This window comes from Amblyomma maculatum, chromosome 1 (assembly GCF_055883805.1).
Source record: "Amblyomma maculatum isolate TAMU_Amacu chromosome 1, ASM5588380v1, whole genome shotgun sequence".
NCBI lineage: Eukaryota > Metazoa > Arthropoda > Arachnida > Ixodida > Ixodidae > Amblyomma > Amblyomma maculatum.
Genome location: NC_139344.1, coordinates 137,835,778 through 137,853,045, shown reverse-complemented (window position 1 = coordinate 137,853,045; position 17,268 = coordinate 137,835,778). Strand labels below are relative to the sequence as shown.

At 43.8% G+C, this 17,268-nt stretch overlaps 1 long non-coding RNA gene across 2 annotated transcripts; it reads right to left on the bottom strand.

The window, feature by feature from the left end:
- Nucleotides 1-6,677: 6,677 nt before the first annotated feature.
- Nucleotides 6,678-15,708, bottom strand: LOC146204044 (uncharacterized). 2 transcript variants are annotated; one of them, XR_014703946.1, is made up of 3 exons: nucleotides 14,934-15,472; nucleotides 14,740-14,847; nucleotides 6,678-6,878 (listed from the first exon to the last, which is right to left on the bottom strand). It is a non-coding gene; the product is annotated as an uncharacterized LOC146204044 (long non-coding RNA). The 2 variants fall into 2 exon arrangements; XR_014703945.1 differs by lacking the exon at nucleotides 14,934-15,472 and adding an exon at nucleotides 15,563-15,708 and having other exon boundaries at nucleotides 6,679-6,878.
- Nucleotides 15,709-17,268: the final 1,560 nt, after the last annotated feature.

Here is a 17,268-nt window from a genome sequence, read left to right as displayed (position 1 = left end):
CTCAATCGGAGGAGGTCTGTAGTGATTCGAGCATTGGTGGAAAGGGAAATAAAGAGAGAAAGTGGCTGGTTGCCTGTTTTGCAAATCGTTTTATACAAAGGGGAGAAATCATTATTTTTCTCCATCTCTGGTTTTTATTAATACTCAATGTGAAACTGTTGAAACGATAGAGAAGAAATCTTCCAATTACACCACTGACAAGAACAAAACAATGATTACTTGGTTTGTATTCTTACAGTCCTCATGCTTGAATTCAAGCTTTTGGGGATCTCAGACCCCTCTTAAATATTACAAGGGGGGGGTCTCTGACACACCCCCTGGCTTTAAGCCCTGTAGAAGCCAGGGCATACAACCTGTGCACCTGCTGCAGTGCAAAGCAACGTTTCGTTCGCAGATGTTTCTTTTTTGCAAGTTTTTCATAGGTATAATTGTGTTCTCAGAGCCATTCATTGAGGCATCTACCCATTTGTCCAATGTAACATTTCCCACAGCTTAGTGGGATCTCATACACCACACCTGTGCTGCAGGGTACAAATAAAGTCTGGTGTTTTATGCTACATGCGCGTTGCTGCACACCACAAGTTTGAGTGATCCTACAAAGCTTCGATAACTTTTCCGAAGCTGTAAAAACTACTTCGATATTTACTTTTTTGCCTATTCGTTTCAAATCATGCGATATGCTGTGCAGATAGGGTATTGCAACCAGATTTTGTTGTTGTATTCTGTCCGCTGTGTTAGGCATAGCTTCCTTGCTGTTTGTTTTCATTTTTTTATAGGTTCCTTCAGCAACTGAGATGACACCATGTTCCGGATAGCCGGCTTCTTTCAACCTGTCAATTTGATGAATGAAGCTGCTTTCCAGGCATTTTCGAGATTATCCCATTCTTCTTTTGATATCTCTTCCTTTCTTCTGTCACTAAATTTCATGTCAAACGTAAAATGGGAACAAATTTTCTCACCATCCCGGCACATTTCATTTTCCTCACTTTTGTTTCCCGACCTGGTGGGCTTGGCTAGTCTTGCATCAGCTGACGGACTGGTTGGCTTTGGTGATCCGTACTCGGGACATTCTCCCAGTGCATTTCTTTCTTTACCGTTTCCACCTAAAGCATCTTGTCCCAACTATATCTCTCATTTGCATTAACCTAGAACACTGCTTTTCCTTTGCACCATTGCCATTCAGTCCCCCATTCATCTTGACTCTCCTCCTTTTAATTGGTGTACCTGGCTGGAGTCCTCCATGTCGAAGTGACAGATGGCCCTGGCTCTACAAGTTGCAAACCTCTTTGGCACTCATTTTTGTAGCCAAATAAAGTTTATTACTACTACTTCTACTAGGTCTTCAAGTACAGTTTAAAGGGTTGAGGAAAGGTCTACAGGAACCAGCATAGCTGAGAGCGAAACATAAAAAACACAATTAGACCTTAAACTTGGGTCATTTTATTTTGCAGTTCATAACTTATATTTTGGATAGTTCCAATGAAGCTCTGAATGGTCGCTTTTGATCGTGCTTCTCTTAACATTTCTAACTGAAGGTATGAATGCATTCTAGAAAAGAAAGCAAAAGCCTTCAGGGCTAGGCTTTTTTTGTGCTAAGTGTTAAAATTTTTTATAAAAATTTGGCATTGGCAGAACAGCCAACTTGAGTATTAAATTTGGGTAAAATGAATTCTGCTTTAACCATACACTCTAAAATTGCCCAGTACTCTTGCTGACTTTTGGGGGTGCTATTAAAATCACTTGTTTTGACATTTCAAAAGCCTTTTTCCGTTTCTTCTTTGGCTGCATATACTGCAGCTAAGTCTCTTGATTTTAAGCGAGTATCTCAATTTTAAGGCACTTTTGATGACTCAGTACTCGCGCCTTTTCCTTTCTTAGAAATTTTTGCCTCAAATTCAAGTTAGTTTTTTATTTCGTACAAAGAGGAAGCAGCCACAGTTAAGCAATTACTGTAAGTGTCTTGATGAGCTGGCCCATCAGGTGATGAGGCATGCTTTGTATATACGGATTCACTAAATGAGAAGCATGGGCATGTTCAACTCAAATAAAATTAGCTACCTTTTCTTAATCTTCAAAAAGCATTTGATACAGTGACCCTTAAGATTTTAACTACCAAACTGAACTACTTAATTGTCTTCTGCTGTCCATTTATTGCTATTCTTATGAATTTTTGCATCAGATTAAACAACCAAATCAAACCTGGTGATAATGTATCAGTAAAGGGGGTTGTAAAGGGTGGGGTTTATTCCATCTCCCATACTTTTTTTCCTTAATTTAATAACACAAGCCCCAAAATTTAAACTTCCACGAGTTTGTCCTTCTAGAATGAACAAATTGTGTTCTGAATGCAGTTTCAGTGAATAAGAATCTGTTGGCACCATGCAGGGGGTCATGCCGACGCCCATGTCAGTACCTATATCAGTGTAAACTTTCCCAAAACATAATTCTGTTGGCGTATTTAGCGCAAGAAATTTTTATGCGCGGGCTAAATTGAAACCACTGTGATGATCGAGCGCGTACCTGGCCATAACCTCCTCTATTTTTTCGAAGAAATAGAGGAGGCTATGACCTGGCTCTCTTATGAGCCCATTTCATATGTGCGGGTATACCTTGCTCTCGAAGCTTGCCGTCCCTCCTGTGCGCTACGAGGGAGCAAGTGACAACTTCGGAGCAGTACGCTGCCATCTACGCTACCTGCTCGGGTAGTTTCGGCCGTACACAGGCGAAACCGAAACTATACAGCGGGTGAGCGCAAATCGCCACGCTAGTCATGCATGCTGAATACGCGCCACGCATCGCCGCGGATGTCACTCCTTTCATAATGTTCGGAAGCGCCCGGGAGGAATGGCTAGCGAAGCGATCGTACAACGTACACCCGTACATATATATGCCGCGCGCACTAAATTATCCTCGACCGAGAGGTTTCGTTTTCTGTCATGCGCGGCCTAAATTCATGTGCTAAAAGCGGGGACGATAATGGTGTTTCCAAAATTTAAAAAACTGATATAGATATTATAATTGCGACCTCAGCAAACCTATAGCTGTTAGTAAATGAGGCGCTAGTGCGCATAACTAGTTAAAAAGTATTATCAGTTATATACCAGCGCCTGTTTAATTAATTGTTATCGCACCGCATACACGGGCACAATTAAAAGCCTCCAGCCGAACCAACCCGTGAAACTGCATGTTAATTCTGCAATGCCCACAGTTCCGGCATAGTTTCTTTTTTCACGACTCGCACCCGCAGCAGCGGAGGCTGCAACGAATTGCATGCCGCCCGTAAGCGTGTACGTGGCGTCGATCGGCATTGCAGTGCACCGTTGTGATCATCTAAGAGCCAACAGATCCCGTACGTCTTTGTTGGCCAGCGTGTATAAACGATCTGGCGACTCGAGCAGGGTAAGCCATGCTAATTCGACCAGGGGGCGACTTCGTGCCAGGAATTGCATGGTTGCGATTTTATAGGAAGTCGAGATTGAATTGCGATGGCCCAGTGGAAGCTAGCTGGAACGGGACTGCATGGCCATGTCACAAAAATGTAGCAGCCGCGGGCAAAACCAAGCACCCAACAACGCAACAGTGTCTTCTGCTGTCCCCCCCCCCCCCCCCCGCCCCTCTTCCGCTGTGCTGGTGCAGTTGGCGTACTCGACTTCTGTGTCCAAGGGTGTGGGATTCAATCCTGACTGGGGTGACTGCTTTTCGATGGGAGCGAATACTAACAAGGCGCCCGCGTGTACTGCGCGGTACGGTAAAAACCCAGCTAGATGGTCGAAATTCTCGGAGCCTTCCACTATATACGGCGTATCTCATAGCCTGATCGAGTTGCTTCGGGACCTCATAAACCAAACCAAACCATCTTTTGCAGTGCAGTTTAATTTGCCCCCCACGTACCCACCTTGCATACACAGCATATGTAACGCGACTCATTCGAACATTTGACCTCGAGAGCTATTATTCGAACTGAAGTGGAAGCGCGAATTTTCATGTGGCACTTGATCTCAGTGCGTGGTTATGCATATGTTTGTTGTGAACATAAAATATGGAAAAAGAAGTAATTTTTTTTACTATATATTTTGCGCGGCCGGATTTACAAGCAATGGTATATCCAGCAGCCAAATGACCGTTTATATAGAACAATTTGTTCAAATTATTCCATGTTGGTCTCTAACAAATCCAGTGTGTAAGATATGCATCAGAGTGAATCGCCGAACTTTCATCCTCTGATGTGCTCTTTATTCGCTTCGCCGATTACGCGACTGCCATAGGGCTGCGCTGTAAACTAAACTCGATAAAATATTTTATTTATGTGCTCAATTAGTAGAGATGGCTTACCTGCTTATAGTGCAATAATCAGCGAAAATTGATGGCCATTAGCAACCAAACTGGAAAGAGGGTTGAATCCGTGCCGCGGAGGGCGTGGCGTCGCTAGGAGAATCGACGGCGACGATGCGCCGGCCGACAGCTGCCAGTCGATGACCAGACGCATAGCATGCTTGGTTTGTAAAGGTGACCACTGCTCAAGTGCTGCCGATACTTTACGTCGCAGTCGACAAGAAAGAAGTGAAAGAGATTAAGTTGATTTACGTTGCACTCTCTCCAGGCGTTTTAATTGAGCAGTAGCCCATCCATGTTTGTTGTCAGTGCTGCGTTTTCATTTTTAGTATCAACTAAGCAGCTCGATTAGACCACTATTAATTGTGCTTGAGGGAGTATATATGACAAACACTAAGTGACGACTAGATATATCAAATTTTCTTTATTAAAAATAGTAGTTGGCAGGGCCCTTACCTGCAGGTATACTTAAAGTCTGATAGCATCTGGTTTAAGCACCCTTCCATATATATTTCATGGAAATCAGGTTAAGCCTAGCTGAGTCCACTTAGAAAGGTACCCTCTCGCAAAACATGGCTTGCCAGTGCGAAAGCACGAAGGTGCTGTATAGAAACTAGCAGATGTCGTCCTTGCATGATGGAAACTGGCAGCTTGAAATATGAAATCTATATGTGCCAGGAGGAATTCTATGTAATATTAAGCATTGCAATACTTTGCTGGAAAGCATATGCTTTTTTTTTTTTTTGCTCATTAGTTTCATTCACAGTGAACATATGAGGTGTCCACTCGGAGACATTTACTCTATTTTCCTTTTCCAAAAGCTTGCTTCGTCCCTGACAGAGTACTGCCAAATTTTTCAGTTTTAAGCTAAGAAAATTTCTCACTGCAAAATTGGAAAGTGTGCCAAGTAATTAAGTAAGGCAACAATGCTATGCTTCAGAATACTCAGGCTACGAGGCATTAAGCTGAAAGTTTCATCATTAAAATCTTGTCAAACATGAGGATAGTCCGAAACTGAATTGATAAACTACTGATGTTAATACTGCATTTATGGTTCCAAAAATGGCTGGGATCACACGTGTATGCTGATGGTACAGTGTAGCAACTTGTGTTGCTATACGTACCTTAATTACTATTTCTCAATTTTTGGAACACTGTCATCTTGACAATGCTATTTTTTTAACTGCCGATTTTACTTAAAATTACTGTGCCTAAAGGTTAAAGGTGTGGGAAAGGTTATACCAGAAACTGAAATACACATAAATTGAGCAAATGCAACAAATATTTCGGGGGCACTTTAGCACCGCTGTTAAGGAAAACATGCCACAGCCTTTAAGACTCCTGTATCCTCATCCCTGTACATTTAGTTGGCTACTTGTTGACTCACCAATCTTAGTTTGCACTTATATCACACATACCAATTTGTAAAATTACTAATTACCACATTATGTAAATGAACTCCCAACTCACACATCTGACGGGATTCTGAAAGGCAATGAGTTTTTCTCATGTCGAAGGAGCTGCTTGGGTAGGCAGCTGGACCACACCATGGTCCTCACATCACACAGACCAATCCATCCGGTCATACTATCTGCCACTCATCCTTGTCGCTCAAATTGCCTTTTTTTGGTAAATATGGCCTTTTAATGCAGTCACAATAAATTAGGCGAGGGCTTCAACTATTGTTACATGTAAAGAATTACTGCACACGCTTTTTATGCCCTTTTAGTATGCTGCCTCACCATTCCAGTAGCATAGAGGCACAGCAATAGTGTATTAAGCGGGCATCCAAGGTTAGATCTAATCTCATTGCTACAAGCATGTCACCTCGCTTTGAAGGGCCAAGAGTTCAATATTTTAGTAAAGTGATTAGCACTGCCAAATGTTTGAGCATTACATGAGGTGACAGTATGGGTGTAAGTATCCCACAGACAAGGGCATTGCAATTAAGAACGTTGCTGCTCATCTGCAAAATACTGAATTAAACAAATCTTATGCAATTCAACAAACACCGCCCACTTTGCCATTTTATCATCAGTCCCTGTCTGCAGTTCGAAACATCTTCATTGGGCTTACCTCTAAAAATTGTCTACGAAATATATCTGTGAACTTTTCTTACTTCACTGGTTTTGGGGATTATTTCCTGTCTCAAAAGGAATAACAAATACATGTGGTTCTATGACACATACAGTAAATACTTACCTTTCTAGGTAGGTTACAAAAAGGGAAGTAATGCAGAAGGTAGGCAGTCTAAACATAAATGAGTGTGTCAACATGGTGTTTTGGCACTGGAGTGTTTATTACTCCAATCATGTGCGTTAATAATGAATGAAAAGGCACATAAGTAGGAACACTTTATTTTGACACAGAAGCTATGGCCAACGTGTGTGTGTTGCCATTATGCTCTTAAGTGAAGTGCAGACTTGTGAGTACACTGTTGAGCCAGTAGCACAGGGAGCAGTCAACTTGGGCCAGGGAATGCCATGCTTTGAAAGGTGGGCAGCTGTTGTGATCTCTCGACTAGTATCAGTCACGTGCAGGATCGGCTGTCACGGGGAGAAAAAACAAAAGAATGCAAGCTCAGAACAATAACAAAACACCCAGAGAAACTCAGAGATGTACCAAATTTAAATAAAAAGATAGCAGGACTGCAGCTAATGCAGCAGCTCATATATTCTAATAGTGGATTTGCATATGGTCACTACACCCTCAAAAAGGAAAGAAGCACAAATGCTGAATTCATGACTCATCAAAGGAACCAGACAAGAAGAAAAGTGTGCACCCTGTAGCATAGCTCAAGAATGAGAAAAGCCAAAACAGCTAAAAGGTTACCCTAAGTAAGGCCAGTACTAGTGCTCTCTGCATGCGTGTGACAATGTATCACTGCAGTGCACATGCACAGCAGAAATGGACACCATGGGTGGTAAAGAACTTTATCAACACTGGCCGCAGACATCAGAACAGACAGCTGATTGTGCTTTGGTATAACGCAAGCGTGTGGGCTTTGGGAGGTTGTGAAGCATATAAATAAACGTTGAGACATCTTGAAAACCATGTGTGCACATTTTCATTTGCTGCTGCATCCAAGAAGTTTCGCTTGCACTGTTCATTAGACGACATGCGTTGCTCTCGGATTGTAGCGTTTGTCGACTACACAGCATGATTTCAGAATTGCGACTGACTCAGCTGTGAACATTTCATTTTTCTAAACTTGCGAAATCCTTCCTATGGGCTGTGAAAAAGAATGAGGAACTGTTCCACCGAAATGTAGTCGCTCGCCCTCTGTAATGCACATGATGGCAGCTATAAGTCATTTTGTGCCGAACAGTAATTTCCATACAAGTAACAAAAAGTTCTCAAACTATGTGACAGGACCATAGCTATTTACTTTGAGGGTGGCCACAGCAAACGGGCAACAACCACAAGATGGGCAAATCCCTCACCGAACTACAGCACCACAACAGTTGCTACAATGCTAGCATCATAAAACCTCTGGCTGTCTGATATATGGTCCTCATCACAAATACACCAGCTCATGTTGTTAAGGAGGCTGTCCATGAGCATCATACTTCTCAAAGCAGATAAAAAATATTGCAAACAGAGACCAACACTTGATTTTAAGTGCAGTAGCAGCACTACTAACATTCAGTGTGTTAATGGAGTATAGACACCCTGAAACAGATGACAAAAATTCAATTATAAATTATTTAGCGGTTGAAGATAAAAACCAGGTGATGATCTGTACAGAGTAATGTTTTGCATGTCGTTAACAAGCAAAATGCGACCAAAATTAGGTGCATATGCTCCTGTAAGATGAAGTACTGCACTGGCCTAGCCCAAGCAGTGCGAGTACCTCCAGTCAAAACGCTTTCAAGTGCCATCATCCATGAGTTGGTTGCCCAATAGCAATCGGAATTTTCATAATGCAGCGTTCCTTATCTTCGGCCAGCATTTTTCACTCTTCCCAATGGATGCAACCCTCCCCAAAACTCAAAATTGAAGACATCAATTCAGTCATGCAGAATTGTCAATAATGACCTGAACCACAAACCAACTTGGAGAGGTGGAAGCAGGCTCGAGCACTTTGAAGCTATAAAACGGGAGTTTTGAAGCATTCAAATTGTTTTGAAGCACGTTTCTAAAGTCAACAGATTTTATTAGCTGAATTTTTTATACCTGACATACCAAAATAACCTATTTGATTCCTTTTTATTCAAAGATCAATGCATTGCTGAAAATGCAAGACTAACAGCCAAAACATGTATAGATGTTTAAAATAACACAAATGACCTTAGCAACAATTTGGAACAAACTAGTAGAAAATGCAATGCTTGTTTATATACTTGATGCCCGAACGATAAGTTTGACTAAAAATATGACTCTTTTAGCTTGAGAAATGTGGACTATACCACTATGATGTGCTCAAGCACCACTAGACTAGTTCGGAGTTCACATCAATAAGCAGCACATTTCCACTCTCTATCTTGTGCATATAATTTTTTTTTTATCCATGCCTGTTCTGATAAAATTTCCAAGGCACTGATCAGTAATAACTTCAGTGAGGATAGACTGCACTCAAGGATAGCCCTTTCCTCCTCCAGATGCCCTACTCCACGGCTTTCTGTCAGTGGCTTCTCATGTTTTCGCTTGAGTGGCACCGGAGCTTCCTTAATTTTAACATGTTAATGATGGGCCCTCCATGCCTGCCCAACACTTGTGACAATTCTAATGATTGACACCTTCATGGTGTCACACCCATAATACTGTATGTTTTTGTCTGACGTATGTTTGACAAGCTTATTATTAACAAAGAGGTTCAATGAAATAGATCTATGACTGCCAGAAACGAGGCTCATGCTGGTCTGGCTTATGGGATTTAATGTCCCAAAGCAACACAGGCTATGAGAGGCTCATGTTCTTATATTTAGCAGAAAAGGAAAAAATTGAGGAAAGCATATAATTAACTAATAAAAACAAAATCTGCATTGGTGATGAATGGCAATTAGCAGTGTATCTACTCTCAAATGAGAAATAACTCATTGCAAACTAGGAAAACAAAACAAAAACAAGAAACATGCCACTGTTGAAGTCCGAGACCTCCACATTATGCATCCCATGCTTTACAAACTAGCTACAATAATGGCTGTGCAATCTTTTACTTTCAAGCTATTTATGTTGCATGTATCCCAACATAGACAGCATTCACCAGTGCTAAACTAAACCACAGCAGCAGACGTGGGAATGCCCTGTAAATACAGCAACAAGGTTAACGACTGGGCGAGTTGGTAATCATTCATTTTAAACCAGCCAAAAGACGAGACACAGAAGCGAGCCTCATCTCGTTCGCTTCTATTCTCTGTCTCGTCTTTTGGCTGGTTTAAAATGAAATACAGCAAGTGCCAAGTAGAACATGATGTGGAGCGTGGTGTCTGAAGGGTTGTGTATGAACGAGCCGCGCCGGCGTGGCACGCCACTGCTCGTAGTGTGCCCAACCTCCGACAGGCAGTGAGACCCACGGATTCGGGCAGTACGGCCAGTGTGACTCTTTCGTCTTCCCATGATAACGCTAGACTTAGAAATTAGCTGAAAACGAATGTATTAGTTTAGGCCGTTTACAGTCTCCAAACACACCACGAAATATGTCAGCTGTATTGCATTTTGCTTCTGCTTAAAGGGGGACATGGCTCTTAAAATTATTTTCCAATTTTTGACCAAATTTGACAAAACCTGGCATTCTGATTCAATTTCTTGCACTGATTTCAAACATGCAACCATTTTTCCAACTGGCCAATTAGTTCAAGAGATAATGAAATTAATTGTTCATAATTTGCAGAAACAATGAAAAAATAACAGCACTACAAAAAAATTCACATGGACACTTTGCTAGGTACTAGAAAGCATAATGAATACAATGTTAGGAGCATTTCTTTTTTTTAAACAAATATTAGCGATGTTACAGCAGTTCAAAGTTTTCAATTTTGCTCTAAGTCAGACAGGAAGGCACTCACATTTGGAGTAGTGAATTTTAAACTGCTATAACATCGCTAATATTTGTTATACAAAAGTGCACGTAACATTGTATTTGTTATGCTTTCTAGTACCTAGCAAAGTGTTCACGTGAATTTTTTGTAGTGCGGTTATTTTTTCATTGTTCCCGCAAATTATGAACAATTTCATTTTATCTTCTGAACTAATTGGCCAATTGGAAACATAATTATATATTTGAAATCAGTGCAAGAAACTAAATCAGAATACCAGGTTTTATCAAATTTGTTGAAAAACGTAGGAAAAATAGCTTTAAGAGCCATGTCCCCTGTTAAGGATGGCGACGAGACAAACGCAAGAGCTGCCGCTTTCAACTATTGTGACAAGAATTCCCCACCGGAAAGGAACGCGGGGTGTTTGGCCAGACGGCGACAGCAGCCCAAGTCGGGCCATCGGGAAACAAAAAGGTTCAAGTGAATCCCGGTGTCTTCCCGCCTGGGTCAGTACCCTCAAGCCGGCCACGCGGTCATCCCCTTCGTCTGGCCGACAGCGCGCAACGGCCCTTGCGACGCAGACGGTGTGGCCCAGACTCGCTAGCCATCTACACTACGCTTCTCCAATTTGTCTTGCCGACAGCGCGCAGTGGCGCGTTCGACATGGTTCGACGCGGGAGAGCCCCCACAATGGGACGCAGACAGACGCCGATCGACGCAGGTGTGTGCCAGACTGTGAGACGCCGGCAGTCAGTGAGCTCCTCGTGTGCTGCCCTTTACACTGCCACAGCGGCTTCCTCCTTCCCCACCAAGTCTAAACTTTCGAGGGGGCCCCGGAAAAAAAAAAAAAAAAAAAAAAAGAGAGAGAGAGAGAGAGAAAGTAATCGGATTTCTTGTGAGGAGGCTTTAATATTTAGACACCGCGTGCAGCAAAATATAACATTAAAATCTCGAGGAAACGCAAGGTAGCCAATTGCATGTGTATGTAGTCTTCACGCCATGCCAAAACTGCCGTTAAGCGTAGGTATCACCTCCGTCAAAGAAAGAGAAAACCAATATTCTTCCCAATTTAATGTATCTGTGAACTGGAGGCGACGGTGGTAGAAGAAAGACAAGAAGCTCAGGCGGCGTGCCCGCCCTGTGGTGTGCGAGAGGCGCTGTTATATCATAGCTATATTTATCGCACCGCCGCCAGGGACGGCATGTGTTCTGGCTGCAATGCTCTTCGCTGATTCTGCATGTAGAAGGTCCCCCCTGCCTCCAACTTCCCCTTTCGAGAAAGATGGCGCCGTTGCGGCAGCAAGACTGTATCTGTGGCTGAAATACAGCGTCCCGAGTGTTGAACAGCAACCTTGGAAAAGGCCAAACCTCATAAAGCGTTCAGACGTTGGCCCTTCCCAGTGGTTTGTATGAGGTTTCCAGTTCCTAGTCTCCAGTGGTATACAAAACTGATCATATGCGGAAGCACCTTATCGCAGACCAGACTGTCTGTGCTCGCTGATAGCTTAAACAGCCTCATCCAGCGCTACTCTAATTTATTAGGCGAATGCCACGCTGCACCACACTAGAGTAACCCGCACATGGCATTTTAAGCTTTAAAACATGCAAGAGCGGTGTCTGACTGCTGCTCTTCAGTCACAGAGGGGAGTAATTTCATATATTCGTTTGAATCGTTCAATGGGCCCGCGCACGTCTAATTGCTTACGACATTAATTGACTCATTTAAACATTGCTCATTCAAGATTTATCTTATTTCAACGTCAAGGAGATTTCTAAACTCTATCAAGCCTTTGCGGCTATTTCTGTTATGAGACGTTCCAATCAACAGCTAAAAATGAAAACCATACCTACATTTGGTTTTGAATTTTCTCACAACGAAAAAAAAAAAAAAGTGTACACGACATCAAAAAAACAACAACAAAAGAGCTATGTCTGGAGTAATGGTCCCCAACCGGCTCAAGGTATGAGGATGCTGTAGCACAGGTGTTCGGATCACTTCGGCCACATGGGGTTCTTCAATGAAACTGTCATCTATAGCATATGCCTGCCATGCTTTCAGCTCCGACCGAAATGCTGTCTCCCAATTAGGATCAGACTAGGGTATCCCAGCTCAGTACTCGAGAGCTTTAATGACTAAGCCACCGCGGTGCCGTAACAAGTAAATAAATAAGCTATGAAGACTAAACCTTTTTCTCGGAGCGTACCAGTTATTTCATCCGTTTCGTTGCTGCGACGCCGCGGATTTTTACTCTGACAAAGTGACTATAAATCGGACATCGGCTTTCTGTGTACAAGCCCGAATCCGGCTCGGGCCCGCACGTTTAAGTCCACCCCGGGTCCAGCAAAAATGTTCACGAGTCGGCCCAGACGACCCGTGGGCTGAGCCGCACCCGGCTTTTGGGCCGGCCCATGCCCACGCAGTGTCGCGTGAAGCACGTGCTACCTTCACCCTGACACTTCTACACAAGGTTTAACGATCTTCTATTTTTTCGGTTCCTGGGGCTGCCTTTCAGTGGGTCGCTTTCTACTTTTCGAAGTCTGAAAGGTAGGCAAGGCCGGAAGAGAATATCGTGGGGACCGCTTCCTTTGCTAGCAACGAGCAACGCTTTGTAGCACATGCCCATTTAACTCTGTCATCCATGTTTTGGACACAAACCTGGGCTTCAAATGCCCCTCACAAACAGTGACTGTATAGCTTGGTCCTATCTTGGTATGCCGGTCGCCATAGCTGAAGGTGTGCGACATCTTTTCGCACCGAAAAAAGCTGACATTTTTCATTGCAGAATACGTAGCCTGTATCGCAGTGGAGAACAATGCACGTTTTTTCCACATTACATTACAACTTAGAATATACCATGATCGAAGAAAGGCGTGGAGCGGGGGCGTCAGCGAAAGTTGAGAACTGACTGCCATTCCTTGCGGCAACCAGCGAACCCGCGGCCACCAACAGTCAACGCAGTCTCTCGGCAGCCTACAGAAATCAGCGCATCGGTATCGCCACTTACTGCTTGGTGTGGAGCAGCCCGCTCATGCATTTCTATTCTAACACCATGATGCGGAGGTTGTGTGTCCGGGCCGACCAGTGGCATATGGTAGTTTTTTGCTTGACAATTACCTCAGACAAACTCATTATGAAATCCATTGATAGCCACACCATTATGGGCATAGAGCAGCGGTCTCAAACTCATATTGCTACGTGGGCCGCATTGACAAAGCCTTTTCTCTCATGACCCAGGAGCCAGAAAACAAAACAACAGGAAACAAAGTACAATAAATAATGATAAAATGAACAAAAATAAGCAAAACTTCTTTTTTCCAGACCAAGCCCTTCCATTATTGAAAAAGAAAAGCAACGTGTGCTCCTTTCCGCTTGAATGCCGGACAAAAGCAGTTTCAGGATCACTCGGAGAGAGGTACTGAAATGACATACCTGTTAATAAATACCACACTTATAATCCTCAGCAAGAAAAAAAAAAAAGCACACTTGGAAATAAAAGAAAAGGCAGGATGTCCGGCTCCTCGCTTTTGAAGGCACAGCGATGTCAAATGAAAGTTCATGCAGATTAAGTGGTCAACGCCTTATCAAAAATGAATGTGTACTAACTGGGTACTAAGTCTGAGCTTATTTTAGTTCGAAATTAAGGCTGGTGGTAATGCTTTCAAAACGTCGGCTAAAAATTGAGCTGGGCAGACTGCATCACGCAGCTTCGCTGGCCGTGCTCTAAGACCCCTGGCATAAAAGGATCATCTCTGATGAGCGGAAAGAGACTGCCCGGCACTGCTGCGCCAGAAGATGCAGGAGATGACAAAGCAAGTGAGTGCGAGGGCATGCTCACAATTCTTGCTGCTACAGTGAGCCTCATTTGCTAGGCTGCTTTGATTAATGTGAAACAACCTTGCCACAATCGGCTGGTAGGCATATCGCTGCCCGGAGAAGCTGTCACTGTTTTTAGCTGCTCAACGGCCCTGATAGTAACCAAATAAATAAATAAATAAATAAAGCTCTTGCAGCAACTTTGTCACACGCACAAAAAAGCGACACAACCAATCTGTGCAGAAATACCATTCGTTAAAGAAGGCAGCTTTGCTAGTTTCTCACAGCGAATTGAGAAGACAATATAGCGTGGTTTGATCTTCCATCTCGTGCAAACATTTGTTTGTTTTTGGAGCTAGTCTGGTTTTCTTAGTCTGAATCAACTGTTACATTGCACACTGTTTGCGATGCATTAATTGCAGCTGAGACAGAAAGGCTGCGAACTACAAGCTGGACACCGCAACTGCAGGAAGCTGCAGGGATGCTTGCTTATTCGAATCCTTCATGCACTCTATGCAAACTGGTGACCTGTGCCATGTTCCCCATGTAAAAATTAAAACAAATGATCAGTCCCGGTGGCACAGCAATTGTTTTGAAACTAAGTACAGGGCTCACCTTGTGGCGTTGGAGCATATGCTGCCTCCGCCTTTCATAGTCCCATTTGTTCAGCCTCAGCAACCAGCAAGCCCATGCTAGACTCCAAAACACATATCAGGAAGGTCCCTGCGTACAAATATTAGACGTCAGCTTATAAGCGATGTTTACACACACAAAAGAAATTAAGACAAGTACAAGGCGAAATCGCTTACCTCACCGTAATTAGAAAGTGGCCCTGCATACACTTGACAGTGCGCAGTCATAAAATGAGGTATGAAATCATTATTCTACACCGCGTCATTACAATGCGGGTCACACAAAGGGTCACGTCGCACAAATGGTTAGTACGTCGTGGTGCACCGAAACAAAAGCTTCCCACACAGGCCTGTGTGATCCTCGCCTTTCCTGCTTCTACGCGTTGTTTTGTCATGTCCTAGTATCTCCTTAAGTCCCTCCATCAGCTCAAAGACGTTACAATCAATAAATATTCATCCAGACCGCTGAGGAAAGCTCACCAAAGTTTCCCGCCCTTTTTAGGCGCACGCAAGACTGGTAGTCAGGCGTGTTTTACATGACTGAGACTTTCGTGCGGTTGGCCTAATAAACGGTATTTAACCGCATGTTCCTTGGTGTAGAACTACGTTGAGCTTTCGATTGAAACTTTCTATAATACACCTTTGGGCCGTTCGGGCCCACTGCCGGCCAAGCAGGCTCAATGGTCGTCAACAGAACGTTTGGGCGCAGGGAAGTTGAAAACTAAATGTAGAGTTCCAGACAGCGGGCAATGACTCAATACATGCATACTGAAATATCTAAAAAATAGAAAAAATTGCTTACGTACCGTACAGCACGAGAGCGCACGGCTGGCACGGCGACGCAGCTCCCACGGCTCCGACGACCAGCCATTCTGCTACTAAAAACAACCGCCTACCCACAAAACAATAGCCGGACGTGACGTTTTTCTTAAACCGGATAAGACGTCATGGGTTGCAGCAAGCATTTTGCTCCTGCAACCCGGTTGCAGGAAGCATTTCGCTGCTGCAACCGGGTCGCAGCAGACGGCGCCGTGTCAAAACACAAGCGCGCGAAGCGGCAGCAAAAAACGATTAAGCAGCGAAGCCAGACGCACCTCAAATGGATTGACTTGGCTTTGTGTCGAGTTCATTTGTTCCATACTCGAAAAAGAAAACTCGTGCAAAATGTGCAATTTAATAATATAAAGTGTGCAAATGTTGTACAAAGTAATTTATATATGAAAAATAAAGCACTTTTTTTAGTAAGAATTGCTTGCATGTGGAGGATCACGTGATTCTGGGGGTCAACTGAGGTTCGCGATATGTTCCGTGTAACTACAGTCGACTGCCGTTCAGTTCAACGTCAGTTGGAACGCTGAACTGTGATTTAACTGAACGGCAGTTGAAATTGTCCGTGTAACACAGGTATTACAGTGGCCACTGTAGTATTGTATATTAAGGCGAAAGCCTTTAATGGCTCATGCTGTCGTGGACAAAGTGTGTTCCGCTTTTGTGGCGTTGTGATTGGCCGAGGCGGCATGCGTCCCTGCCATCCGCAATGCCACACTTGAACGCGCCAAGGAACGCCACGCGACAGGAGCGATGGTGAACCGTCCAAACTCCCACTTGCCGGAGAAAGTGCGATAGATAGTGTGCCTTTCGTTTCCTGTAAACCAATTATAATTATATGTAGCACTGTAACGAACGCCGAGAAAAGAAATCTCGTCTTGTCTAGCGTTCCTGCCATCTGCAATCCCACACTTGAACGCGCGCCACGGAACGCCACGCGACAGGAGCGATGGTGTACCGTGCAAACGCACACGTGTCACAGAAAGTGTGACAGATACGGCGCCTTTCCTTTCCTGTAAACCAATTATAATTATATGTAGCACTGCAACGAATGCTGACAAGAGGCTAAGGATGGGAGGCAAATTATAGGATAGGAAGGGTAGGCTTTCGCCGTTCTCTTCTTAAGAGAGATCTAAGAGACCCTCTAATTTTTTGTGTCGTCTTTCTTGCGCTTAAATAACTGTCGAACACCACCAGCGTATAGGTGGGGTTCTTCCACCCATAACTCTATCTACACCCTCTTCTTGGGAAGATGTCTTGTCTCGCACAGAGCTGATTAACCAACGCCGGCTTATCGAGCGGGCCAAACCGACGTGACTAGCAACACCCCGCGAGACTAGCGACAGCCGCTCTAGCGGGCATGCAAGATCCTGGTGGCACATGAAGACCTGGACTGAGGGTTCCACTGAAGATGCAAGAAAAATAGAAAATAAATTTTTTCCTCCTCCTTCAACTGAAAAATTGACCGTTCTCCTATATTAGACCAACGTGGACATACAACATGGCCAACCCTTGTCCAAATTCGGCCGACAAGGTTGGGCCGAGTTCTTCTTTGGTTACTGGCCTCAGATCGGCCTACCTAGCAAGTCCATGCTGACGTCGTAGCCTGGTCGATCTAGGCCTAGTTGGCTACCAACGTGGTGTCGACGTTGGACCAAGGTCCGAGGCCGACCTTGCAAGCAAT